Raw genomic sequence first — 13638 nt, 5'->3', positions numbered from 1 at the left:
GTCACTGTGATGCTTCATTGAGTTTATTGTTTTCTTATGGTTGTTTATGTATGCTCTGTCTAATGCTATGGATAATGTAGGCTGTTTAAAGGTACAATGTATTGTTAATGATTAGGAGTTTATATTATATTTTGTCATGTTTTATTGATGCAATGATTTATGAATTGACTTTTGATGTATGTATTGTATATTTCTTTTCAGTTTTCACGTTGAGACACAAAATAAAAATGGTAAACTCATCAGTCGATCTTCAACTCCTTCATGTCCAGCTGGGTCCGGATCAGATGCGTATCAACGTATCAGATACGACGTCTCGAACGTTTTTTGGGTGTACCACTGTAGAACACACCACTGGTCCTCAGTCATTTCTATGTTTTTATAGGTGTTTCTGCAGGCTTTGTATAACGTAGTGGTTCTAATCTACACGCAAAGCACATCAGTGCATGCAGTGCAGGTGGTTTCAGAAAGTTACAGTACTTCTCTGGAACAAGAGTTACAATGTCCTATAAATTCATTGTGAAAACATTACATCGATTCGTTGATATAAGAATTAAGAAATATACATCTACTTTTACTTTTACTTGTACTTTAAGTATTTTTCAAAGCATGTACTTTTGAATACTTAAGTATATTTAAAAGCAATGACTTTTTTACTCTTACTTGAGTAACATTTTGACTGAGCTACTTTTACTTGTAGTGGAGTAAATTTGACCAAGAGTATCTCTACTCTTACTCAAGTACTGTGTGTGTGTGTGTGTGTGTGTGTGTGTGTGTGTGTGTGTGTGTGTGTGTGTGTGTGTGTGTGTGTGTGTGTGTGTGTGTGTGTGTGTGTGTGTGTGTGTGTGTGTGTGTGTGTGTGTGTGTGTGCGCGCGTGCACGTGCGTGCGTGTGTGCGTGCGTGCGTGCGTGCAAAAGAAACTAAATGCACAGACGGAAATAAATAAAAACTAGAAAAAGTGCTCCTCGGAGTCCGCCAGGTCAGGTAGGTTATTGTGGCATCCTGTATGGGAAGAGATTTGTCTCAAAATTATTTGTGAATCCAATTCCAAGATGCACAAATATTCCTTGATTTGCAAATGTGTTTCCATGATTTACAAACGTGTTTTGCAATCTACAAACACAAATTATTTATTTGTGACTTTTGTAAATATGAATTTGCAATTTTTACAAAAGATAATTATACTTGTGTGTGCATTTATCATTAAATATAATTTGTAAATCGTCAATTCTGTGTGTGAATTGTTGAATGTGCATTTGTGAGTAGACCAACACACGCATACATTCCTTTTTCCTGTTACATAATTTTGAGACAAACGTCACGCTTTTTTAAGAACATTTTTACAAATGTAGTTTCCTATGTGCAAACTTACTTGTAACTTGTAAGTTAGTATTTAAATACATGTGCTATGATTTGTACACATATATGACTATTTGTAAATATATCATTTGCAATTTGTAGAAATAATGTATACTTGCAGGCGCATATATCATGAAATATTATTTGTAAATCTAATTATGCGTGTGAATTGTTGAATCTGCATTTGTGAGTACACCAACACACGCATTCAGTTTTGAGACAAGCTTCACACTTGTCTCAAATTCACTCACAACCTGCAGATCCACACATGTGCATAGACTGCCCCACCCCCACCCCATGGCAATTACAGCCAGGTGGGCACTGCCTCTAATCAGTTAAACAGGAGGCATTTGGGGGTAAAAGTTGGGAAGCTGACTATTTTACATAATTCAAGGGTGCTGAATCTGAGGGGTGCATTTCTCCTTTCCGACATGTCGCCTTTCCGACGTTGACGAACCCTATACCTAACCCTAACCCTAACCCTAACCGCACGCGGAAGCCACTAGTCGGAGTGGTGAGATGTCGGAATGGAGAGTGAACACCGAATCTGAGTAACATGGTTCCAAAAAGGATGTTATCGTTTTTAACCTTCCAATTTGCGTAAACAAATGGCTGCCAAATGCTAATGTTGAACAATTTCTTCAATAACTAAATATTTCTGCAAACTAAATATGCACATTAGAGGCCACAATTACAGAAAACTGTTTAGTAAAGAAGTGCATGGTCCATACGCACCCCCCTTATTTTCTGTTCTTTTCTACTTACAGTATCTGTATTTTTGTGTGCACTTCAGACATTTGATATTAATTTAATCAGTTGCAGGTGTTCATACATACATACATAGGCCTACATACATACATACATACATACATACATACATACATACATACATACATACATACATACATACATACTGTTAGGAAAATTAGATTTAAAGTCTAGAAGTATAATGAATGTGTCTGTAGAAAACTGCATAAATGGAGTTTAGAAGAGTAAAAAGGGGGGCACATAGTGGCTACTGTTTATATACTGCTGTTTAAACATATAACTGCTTTAAGTTCAGCTATTCTAATCACTTAAGCCACACAGTGATATATAGACTATTATACTGTGTACTGTATATATACCGTATATTTTAATCATTCGTATGACTAAAAGTGTTAAGTTTTAGTATAACTGTTTTAGTACACCTATCCATTGAAAAAATGATCAAATCGTTTGGCGTTGGCTTGCACATGATACATCTTAATGTGAATTCTCTAGCAGGAGACAAGCTAACACAAATCAAGCAGATGTTTTATGATGGTAAGGTTGACATTTTAACTTTCTCTGAAACAAAACTTGATCAAGCGATAACTGATTCTGTGATTGAGATTGAAAACTACAAACTCTTCAGAAAAGATAGGAACAGAAACGGGGGTGGTGTTTGCATGTATGTTCATACTGACAATGTCTGCATCCTTCGGGAAGACCTGATGGATGAAAACATTGAAGCTGTGTGGGTCGAGATCATTTTTAAACATGCTAAACCTGTGCTAGTCGGTACCATATACAGACCTCCTAACCAGACTGATTTCTATGATAGACTTGATGAATGCTTAGCTAAAGTGGACCATGCGGAGACGATTCTTCTTGGTGATTTTAACACTGACATGCTCCGCAAGGAAGCGTCAATGTATAAGTCATTCAAGGCGCTTTGTGATCGGCATTCACTCCACCAGCTGATCACTCAGCCCACAAGGCTGTGTGTTTCCTCTCAAACTACCATAGATCTCATTCTAACAACGGACAAGGAAAAAAATCCTAAATAGTGGTGTTTCTACCTGTGGCATATCTGATCACAACATGATCTTCTGCACCAGAAAGAAACGTAAACCTAAGACCGGTTACCACAAAACAGTCACAATCAGAGACCTCAAAAATTATAAGAGTGAGGACTTAGAACACAGACTGGAGGAACAGGATTGGTCCGACGTTCTAAACAGCACACAGGTAGACGAATCCTGGCTTAGTTTCAAAACCAAATTCATTCAAATTTTGGACAGTGTGGCTCCCATGAAAACCATCAGGGTCAAAACCCGCTCGGTACCATGGATGAATTCGGACATCCTTACTGCCATGAAAGTCAGAGACAAAAAGTGTTCTGAGCTTCATAAAAGTAGGATCAAACTAGCCAAATGTTTTAACAAAGGTCTCGAATCCCACGTAGCTAAACTTGAAAAGGAAAAAAACAAGCTAAGAAACAAGGTAAACAGCATGCTCCTGTTAGCAGAAAAAAGCTACCTCGATGACAAGATTGAGGAAAATAAAAAAAAAACACGAGAGCTTTGGAAGCTACTCAAGAACCTCCTAGGCTGCAGCAAAAAAATGAAAACCAGGCTTTCAAACTTAAGCCTCAAGGTGAATGACACTCTCATTTCATCCAAACACGAAGTGAGTAAAATCCTCAACATATTCTTCACGACCGTAGCCTCAGATTTGGTTGAAAAACTTCCTCCACACTCTGGGAATATGGTGAGGAGTATGTTGTCTCATTTTACGAAAAACAGGGTGTTTGCAAAGATGACTTTAAACTCTCCCCTGTGAAAACAGAAGAGGTGTTTAAAAAATTGAGTGCTCTTCATCAACACAGAGCCACAGGCCTCGACAATATCCCCCCCAAATTTCTAAAAGACTCAGCCGCCTCCATTGCTCCAATCCTTACCCACATATTAAACCTCTCCACCATACAGGGACAGGTCCCTAACGACTTCAAAAAAGCAAGGGTGACCCCTCTGTTCAAAAAAGGAAACCAATTAGACCCTGGCAACTACCGCCCTATTTCTATTCTAAGCTCCATCTCGAAAGTCATGGAAAAAATAGTCTATGAACAGGTCGACAAGTATCTTGCCGAGAAAAATCTAATCTACAAATTCCAATCTGGCTTCAGAACAAACCACTCCACTGACACATGCCTTCTCTATTTGAACGACTCTATCAAACAAGAGATCGAAAAGGGCAAATATTGCGGCATGGTCATGCTGGACCTCCAGAAGGCTTTTGACACCGTTAATCACCCAATTATGATCAATAAGCTCAAAGCAATAGGTTTTGATGACACGTCAGTGAACTGGATGAGATCCTACCTGGAAGGGAGGGAGCAAGTGGTGGAAGTAAACGGCACCCAGTCCCCCCCCCTCCCAGTGACTTGTGGTGTTCCCCAAGGAAGTATACTAGGACCCTTACCGTTCCTGATATATGTGAATGACATGTCGTCAGCCTGCGACTGCAACCTGTTCCTGTTCGCAGATGACTCGGCCCTGCTAGTCTCGGACAGGGACAGGCTGCAGGTTGAGAAAACTCTCAGCTCTGAACTCAACAAGATCTGCATCTGGCTCTCCGACAACAAGCTCTCATTACACCTGGGCAAAACGGAATGCATCCTCTTTGGGTCCACTCCTAACCTCAGAAAGGCAGAGAGCTTCACGATCAAAGTGGGTGATGATATCATCAAAAGAAAAAACGAAATTACCTACCTGGGCTCTATCTTGGAGGCTGACCTCTCTGGTGACAAAAATGCTGATAAAACGATCAAAACGGTCCACAAAAAAACACGCTATTTGCGGAGTATTGATCGTAAAGTCAGTAAGAAGACTCTGAAGACTCTTGCAGTGGCCCTCATACAAGGTCATTACGATTATGCATGTACTTCGTGGTATCACAACACCTCCAAGGCCTTAAAAACAAGGCTCCAAACATCCCAAAACAAACTTGTAAGGCTACTTCTTGGCCTCAATTAGAAAACCCATCTAACCCCTGATCATTTTGATAGGATTGGATGGCTTAGGGTTGCGGACAGAGTACAGCAACTTGCTATGGGCCTGGTCTTCAAGATATATCACAACATTGGGATCCCCCTGTATTTGTCAAAATACTTCCAAAATGTTAATGATGTCCATGATCACAATACCAGAGGCAGCGCCACAAACCTTGTCCAACCCTTTTTTGGCTCAACAAAAGGAAGTAACTCGTTCTCATGCTATTCATCAAAAATGTGGAACGCCCTACCAAAAGGAGTAAAGGAGTGTAAAACCCTACTCTCTTTCAAAACAGCCCTAAAGATACACCTTCAGGAGGCTGCAATTGGAAAATGGCCCCTGTCTAAGTCCTAACCTAACCTACCCCCCTACCCCCCCCCCTCTCTCCTTCTCCTTTTGTACATATTTCTCACTCTTCATACCAGTAACCTGTAAACTGATTGTATGACATTCTATAGTAGTTGTGTATATCTGTCTGTCTCTTATATGTCATCATGATTTGTGTGCATGGGGAACTCATTTGAAACAAGCTCAGTGCTTTTATGAGTCTTCCAGTTTAGTAGACCTTGTATTGTGAATTTGTACTTCCATGTACTGTTGTTCTCATGTCTTACTAAATAAAGTACATCAATCAATCAATCACTGTGTCAATGTAACCTTAGTATTCAAAGAAACTGTGTTTATCAAAGCATGATAGGTGAGGGCCCTCTCTCTCTTCCATTCACTCCCCTTTTGAAAGGAATATTTCACTGAAAATACAGGCACTAGGGATGCCTCAAAAGTAATATTAGGTCATAACAATTGTATACTCTTGTTGTAATACTCTTATAGTAATATACTAAAAGCTTTAATATGGATATCAAAATGACATAAAATTACACAGCAGAAGTCAGAGTGTTAGTTCCCAGCCAGGAAATAGAAAACTAAAAATGCCATATACCTTGGCCAAATTATAATAGACAAAGGGTTCATAGACGCTTATCGCAACCAAAAGTAAGGGAGTGTAGGGCCATCGAAGGGAGGTGAGGAGTCAAGAGGCCTGTGACGGGGAAGGTGTGGAGTCAGCGTGAGAACAGCAGGAAGCCTCGTCCTCTGAAGCCAACATCAAGATCTTATTGATAATGTTTTTTATGATGTAACGCTGGGATAGGAAAAGGATGCTTCAGTGCAGAAATATCGCCCAGTCTGGAGCATCATTACTCTGTGATTAGGGAGAGATTTTTGTATCCAGCGCGCTGTTATTTGAGTGGTATTGTATCTTTTATTTTTGTATATGACAATTCATTTCTGATTGTTTAATAGGCTCATACATAATTGTAACTTAGATTAAAGGGTAATAAAACCATTTCGATTCATACAATTGTAATCACCTGTGTAGCAATTATTTCAAGGGGTGACTCCTCACACTATAGAACCACTGAACCAGGTACCTTATCCTTATCTAGATTTACTTTTATGGAGTTAAGGTTCAGTAATAAATCTAACAATACATGCATGCATACATGCATACATACATGCATACATGCGTACTGTACATACAGTACATACAATACATACATACGGTCAGCACCAAACTTCAACAAACTAGTCAGGGCCATCAGAATAGTCACACTAGGGGCCTCTACCGTGGATCCTGGGGGCCACAGGCACAGTGTTGCTCCAATCCTCACCAAACATGGCACTACATCAGTGTTACAGCAGTGTCTAACATTTCAAATGTTAGACACTATAACAACTCTGGACTGGATTTGAACGCCACATAGCAGGCTGAAAATCGAGTCATCTATATTTTCCAATGCTGGATGGTTTGGTTATATTGTAAAGCACATGCCTGCTTATGTCAGCTTGTGCTGGCATGCTAGACTGCATTAGCTAGCAAGCTCTCACTTAACTTGTGCTGATGATTTGGTCAATATCTGTGTTTCTAGTGTCGGCTTAAAGCTGCATGCACTATGTAACTTTTCTTTTCTTTATTAAGGTTTCGAGGCCAATAGGCTCGAAGCCTTATTACATCTGTAAGAGTTCATTATTCTTCCGCCGGTTTTGCCAGTTCTGGCCTAACCGCGTGGTCACTTTTTATGAAATTCGGCAATATGGTAGAGGGCTATGCCAAACGGCGAAAACCCGAAACTCACAAACATTGGCCAAAGGGTGGCGCTGTAGCACTCAATTGAAATATGCCAACTTTGAACAGGTACAACTCATGCCCTGTTTGACCCACAGCCATGAAACTTCGATGCACACATGCGTCTCCTCATGCCTAACAACTTTCACACTCTGACTTTTGACCTCTGACCTTTAGATCTCCCACCATTTCGAATTCTATGAAAAGCAGTAAAAAAGACTCTTCCTTCGTACAGATTGAGCAATCTGTACGAAACTGTATACACATGAACTTTGGACCAATGCCGACAGACGTGAGCAAGCGGATTTTCCATAAGTGAAAACGTTAAGCTTTTATAAGCCAATGAAAATTGCAGTTTTATGACAATTATTCATCTGCCCCTAAAACATACATGCAGACTCGCATTTGTTTGACACTTTGCAATATTGTAGAAGGTCATTCCAAGTATCACTGAAACCAATCTTACTCCAATTGGTCAAAGGGGGGCGCTATAGCAATTTTTTGAAAATGCAAACTTTAAACAGGCAAAAGTCATGCCTCGTTTGGCCGACAGCCGTTAAACCTGCTTACACATGTGCCTTGACTCATGAGGAACACATGTATCACTTTGACCAGTAAGCTCTGCCCTTAGATTGTCTGCAATTTTGAGCAGTTTGAAAAACATTTAAATCCAGGATTTCTGAGCAATTTGCGTGAAAGTGTGTCATGTGTGTGAACCCCCTTTTCACTAGTTCAGGTGTGTAGGTTCAATAGCTTGATAGCTTAATCATCTGCCTTGAAACCACAGGGTTGCTGGTTCGAATCCCACCTCAGGTAGACTTCATTATAATTGCATTGCACACAACATGACTGTATCAATGAGGAACATATCTATCACTTTGACCAGTAAGCTCCGCCCTTAGATTGTCTGAAATTTTGAGCAGTTTGAAAAACATTTAAATCCAGCATTTCTGAGCAATTTGCGTGAAAGTGTGTCATGTGTGTGAACTCCCTTTTCATCAGTTCGGGTCTGTTGGCCCAATGGCTTAATCATCTGCCTTGATACCACAGGGTCGCCGGTTCAAATCTCACCTCATGCAGACCTCAACTCAAATGCATTGCACACAACATGACTGTATCAATGAATAAACATGCAATTGTTAAATGAAACGCTTATTGAGAGTAGTTGTTTTCAATGTATGATGTACTTCATTCCCTCTTTTTTTTTTTTTTTGTGTGTTGGATTCTCCCTTCTCACTGACCAAGGCTGTTGATTGAATAGCTTGATCAATACAGTGTTAGTCTCATGTGCCAAAGGTCCACGGTTCAAACCCCACTCGTCACAGTTTACATTTAAATTGCATTATACAAAACATGACCCTGTTAATTCAGACATGTGCAATTTTTAAACAATACCATGAATTGCTTTTGAGAGTAGTTGTTTTTTATGTATGACATACTTTCTTGTGAAAATAGCTGATCTACAATCTAACACCTTTTTAGATAGCAACGCGTTGTGAGCTTGTAGATCGACTATTTTCACTAGTTTCCATTCCGAAATGTATTGAGCAGTTTGAAAAACATTTAAACCAAGGATTTCTGAGCAATTTGCGTGAAACTGTGTCAAATAAATGTTTGAGGCCCTTTTTCAAAGGTTCAGGTGTGTTGGTTCAATAGCTTGATCGCTTAATCATCTGCCTTGAAACCATAGGGTCGCCGGTTCGAATCCCACCTCATGTAGACTTATAATTGCATTGCACACAACATGACTGTATCAATAAATGCATGTGCAATTGTTAAAAATAACAAGAAATGTATACTTGAAAGTAGTTATTTTTAATGCATGACGTACTTCATTCGCCCTTTTGTTTTGTTTTGTTAGATTCTCCTTTCTCACTGTCTGATCCTGTGGATTCAATAGCTCCACCAGTAGAGTGTGAGCCTCATGTGCCGAAGGTCCCTGGTTCAAATCCCACTGATTACAGTTTACATTTAAATTGCATTGTACAAAACATGACCCTGTTAATTCAGACATGTGCAACTTTTAAACAATAACATGAAATGCTTTTTGAGATTAGTTGTTTTTTTATGTACAACATACTTTCTTGTGAAAATAGCCAATCTACAATCTCACAACTTTTCAGATAGCATAATTAACACATTGTCAGCTTGTAGATCAACTATTTTCACTACTTTCCATTCCAAGAACACAAAACAAAACTTTATTGCTAAATATTTGTCAACCAGTAATCTAGAGTAGTTAGCAAAACAGAGGCTTGGTTCATAACGGACTGAAAAACCTATAGATATCAACAGACACCATCAGGGAGGCTATATTTCTAGTTCAATAAGAAGAGAGGCAGCCTGTGAATCCATAGGTCGCTGGTTTGATCCCTGTCCCCAACAATGCATTGAGGTGATCATTATTTGGAATTCTTACTTTGTTACAAACATACTCCTGGTAGCCTGTCTGTCTGTCTGTCTGTCTGTCTGTCTGTCTGTCTGTCTGTCTGTCTGTCTGTCTGCCTCACTCTGTCACTGTCTGTCTGCCAATCTGCCACTCTGTCACTGTCTGCCAGTCTGCCACTCTGTCAATGTCTGTCTGTCTGCCAGTCTGCCAGTCTGCCACTCTGTCACTGTCTGTCTGTCTGTCTGCCAGTCTGCAAGTCTGCCACTCTGTCACTGTCTGCCAGTCTGCCAGTCTGCCACTCTGTCACTGTCTGTCTGTCTGCCAGTCTGCCACTCTGTCACTGTCTGTCTGTCTGCCAGTCTGCCACTCTGTCACAGTCTGTCTGTCTGCCAGTCTGCCACTCTGTCACTGTCTGTCTGTCTGTCTGTCTGCCACTCTGTCACTGTCTGTCTGTCTGCCAGTCTGCCACTCTGTCACAGTCTGTCTGTCTGTCTGTCTGTCTGTCTGTCTGTCTGTCTGTCTGTCTGTCTGTCTGTCTGTCTGCCACTCTGTCACAGTCTGCCAGTCTGCCAGTCTGCCACTCTGTCACAGTCTGCCAGTCTGCCACTCTGTCACAGTCTGCCAGTCTGCCACTCTGTCACAGTCTGCCAGTCTGCCAGTCTGCCGATCTGTCACTGTCTGTCTGTCTGCCAGTCTGCCAGTCTGCCACAGTCTGTCTGTCTGCCAGTCTGCCAGTCTGCCAGTCTGCCACTCTGTCACGGTCTGCCAGTCTGCCACTCTGTCACTGTCTGTCTGTCTGCCAGTCTGCCAGTCTGCCACTCTGTCACAGTCTGCCAGTCTGTCACAGTCTGCCAGTCTGCCAGTCTGTCACAGTCTGCCAGTCTGCCAGTCTGCCACTCTGTCACTGTCTGTCTGTCTGCCAGTCTGCCAGTCTGCCACAGTCTGTCTGTCTGCCAGTCTGCCACAGTCTGTCACAGTCTGCCAGTCTGCCACTCTGTCACAGTCTGCCAGTCTGCCAGTCTGCCAGTCTGTCACAGTCTGCCAGTCTGCCACTCTGTCACAGTCTGCCAGTCTGCCACTCTGCCAGTTTTCTCGAAACCGCTCATTGCTGCTTGCAGCTATATTTACCATTGATTTGTGTCAGATCCTGTGTCTAGGTGAGACATGACCTTTAACACGATCTAAATGTCTCAGAAGAGCAGCAGGCAACCACCCCAATTGTATAAGTTATATTGTGAGCAGAGGTACTCGAGTAAGAGTACAGAAACTCCTTGGTCAAATTTACTCCTCTATAAGTAAAAGTAGCTCAGTCAAAATGTTACTCTGTAGTAAAAAAGTCATTGCTTTTAAATATACTTAAGTATTCCAAAGTACATGCTTTGAAAAATACTTAAGGTACAAGTAAAAGTAAAAGTACATTTCTTAATTTTTAGATCAATGAATTGCTGTAATGTTTTCACAATGAATTTATAGGACCTTGTAACTCTTGTTTCAGATAAGTACTGTAACTCGGCACTGAAACCAGCACAGCACTGCATGCACTGATGTGCTTGTAGAACCACTCTGTTATACAAAGCCTGCAGAAACACCATATAAAAACATAGAAAAGACTGAGGAACCAGAACTAAATACTTCTACTCCTATACACCCATACAAGATGTAACAAAGATAGAGGCGAGCGGAGGGGGAAGACAGAAACACGGCACAGTATGAGAGCAGAAGTTAGGCCAATTGCATTTTAGGGAAGACAAGAAAACAGCCAACCTAAAGGACAAACCGCACCAAGAAAATGAGTCGCAACTCCTTGCAACAAAACCGTTTTAAGGTCAACCGCACCAATGCAACTCCTTGCAACTGCCATTGGGGGAAATGTTTGCAAGACAAGTAGTTGCAAGTAGTTCCATGTTGCAAGGAGTTGCATGGTGAATCATTGGTGTGGATGTGGAGTGGGCTTAAAAGTAAGTAAGAGTAATAAGTAGCAAACAAATCTAATACTCACTAAAGTACGGATCCTCAGAATCTGTACTCAAGTACATTTACTCCGTTACTGTCCACCACTGATTGTGAGTAGAAATCATGGAAACACATTTGCAAATCAAGGAATATTTGTGCATCTTGGTATTGGACTTACAAATACTTTTGAGACAAATCTCTCCTGATAGCATTTGGGGGTAAAAGTTGGGAAGCTGACTATTTTACATAATTCAAGGGTGCTGAATCTGAGTAACATGACCCATAACTCGGTGGCCATTGCTCTGATCATCAGTGCAATGTTGTTAATGAACCCCATGTTGTTAATTATCATTCATATTGTAGCTATTAACTATATTTAACTATTTGCCATAACTCTAATAGACATTCATTCAGAAACCCATGACATTTTATTGCATACCGTTTATTCCCATGTCAAAAGTGCCATTCTCAGACTCCCTAAATGGTTCTTTTTCCATCTACACCAAATCTGTAAAAAAAAAATCAAAGAATAGCAGATCTACAAGCTCACAAAGTCGCATTGAAACACATTATGAGTTTAAAATTTTGGGTTCTCAAAATACATATTTGTGCTCAAACACGAAGACATAGTACATGTGCACAGTAATGAGCAGGAAAATATCTGTATAGTTGTCTCCGCCAGGCCGAAAGGCATGGCGAGAGAGTATGTTTTCCACCCCGTCCGTCCGTCCGTCCGTCCGTCCGTCCGTGTGTGTGTGTGTGTGTGTGTGTGTGTGTGTGTGTGTGTGTGTGTGTGTGTGTGTGTGTGTGTGTGTGTGTGTGTGTGTGTGTGTGTGTGTGTGTCCGTCCGTCTGTGACCAGCTAATCTCCGGCACCGTTGTCTTGATCGCAGCGAAACTGTGCACACACACTCCCTGGATGCCAATTCAGAACCTTTACCCCAATTTTTTCTCAAGGGCCTTTTATAGCGCCACCAGGAGGCAGATTTGTGCAAAAAATCACGCAAATCGGTACACAGTATCTCTGTAGTCATTAAACGAAACAGGTCTTCCAGATTTCTCATATTCCATCCTGATTGGCTAAAAATGTCTTCCAAAGTTTGCAGGAGTGCTCCGTTTTGAACAAAATGCCTCAAATCATGAACACAGCAGGCAATTTCCGTGAAATTTTGCACGCTCATTCCCATTAGGCCGAGGAAGAACTACCATTTGAAAATGTTCAAATCAGCCTCATGGTGGCGCTATAACAGCCCGATTCGTGTTTTTACCTATAATTGCACCGATCTGTGTAAAACTTTGTATGCACACTCCCTAGAGGTCAAGGAAAAACCTTTGCCCTGCATTTTTCACATCTGCCTTTTATAGCGCCACCAGGAGGCCGACTTATGTAAAACACATTATTTTATACTTCTCCTTCCAATTTCATCCAAATTTCATGCAAATCGGTACACATGATCTCTATAGTCATGTGATCACGACGGATGTGTTTGATTTTTCATATTCCATACTGATTGGCTAAGATTGACATCTAAAGTTTGCATTATTGCCTTGTTTTGAACAAAATTCCGCAAATCATGAACGCACCGTCCAATTGCGCTCAAACTTTGCACGCACATTCACACTATGTTGAGGAACAAATGCCACCCTTTTAACATTGGCCTGTTATAGCGCCACCAGCAGGTCTAATTTAGCAAAACCAATGTTTTTAACAAAATGCCTCAAATCATGAATGCAGTCAGGGTCCAATTGTCGTGCAAGGCATAAGAACAAATGGCACCCTTTTCACATTGGCCTATTATAGCGCCACCAGGAGGCCACAATAGCTTACCTGACCTGGCGGAGACCTGTGCTCCGAGGAGCACTTTTTCTAGTTTACATATGAATTGTCTCCAGATTTAGGAAAATATACTTTTATTAGACCAAGTAGTATAGACAAACTGTCATACATAACAAAAAAGACAGTGGTGGAGGAAGTACTCACACTTCTTATTTAACACATTACCTGCCAATCACAGATA

The sequence above is a fragment of the Gymnoscopelus microlampas genome, assembly GCF_963454915.1.
Source record: "Gymnoscopelus microlampas genome assembly, chromosome: 11".
In the NCBI taxonomy this organism is placed as follows: domain Eukaryota; kingdom Metazoa; phylum Chordata; class Actinopteri; order Myctophiformes; family Myctophidae; genus Gymnoscopelus; species Gymnoscopelus microlampas.
The sequence above is the reverse complement of the archived record's forward strand: the minus strand, read 5'-3'. Positions refer to the sequence as shown.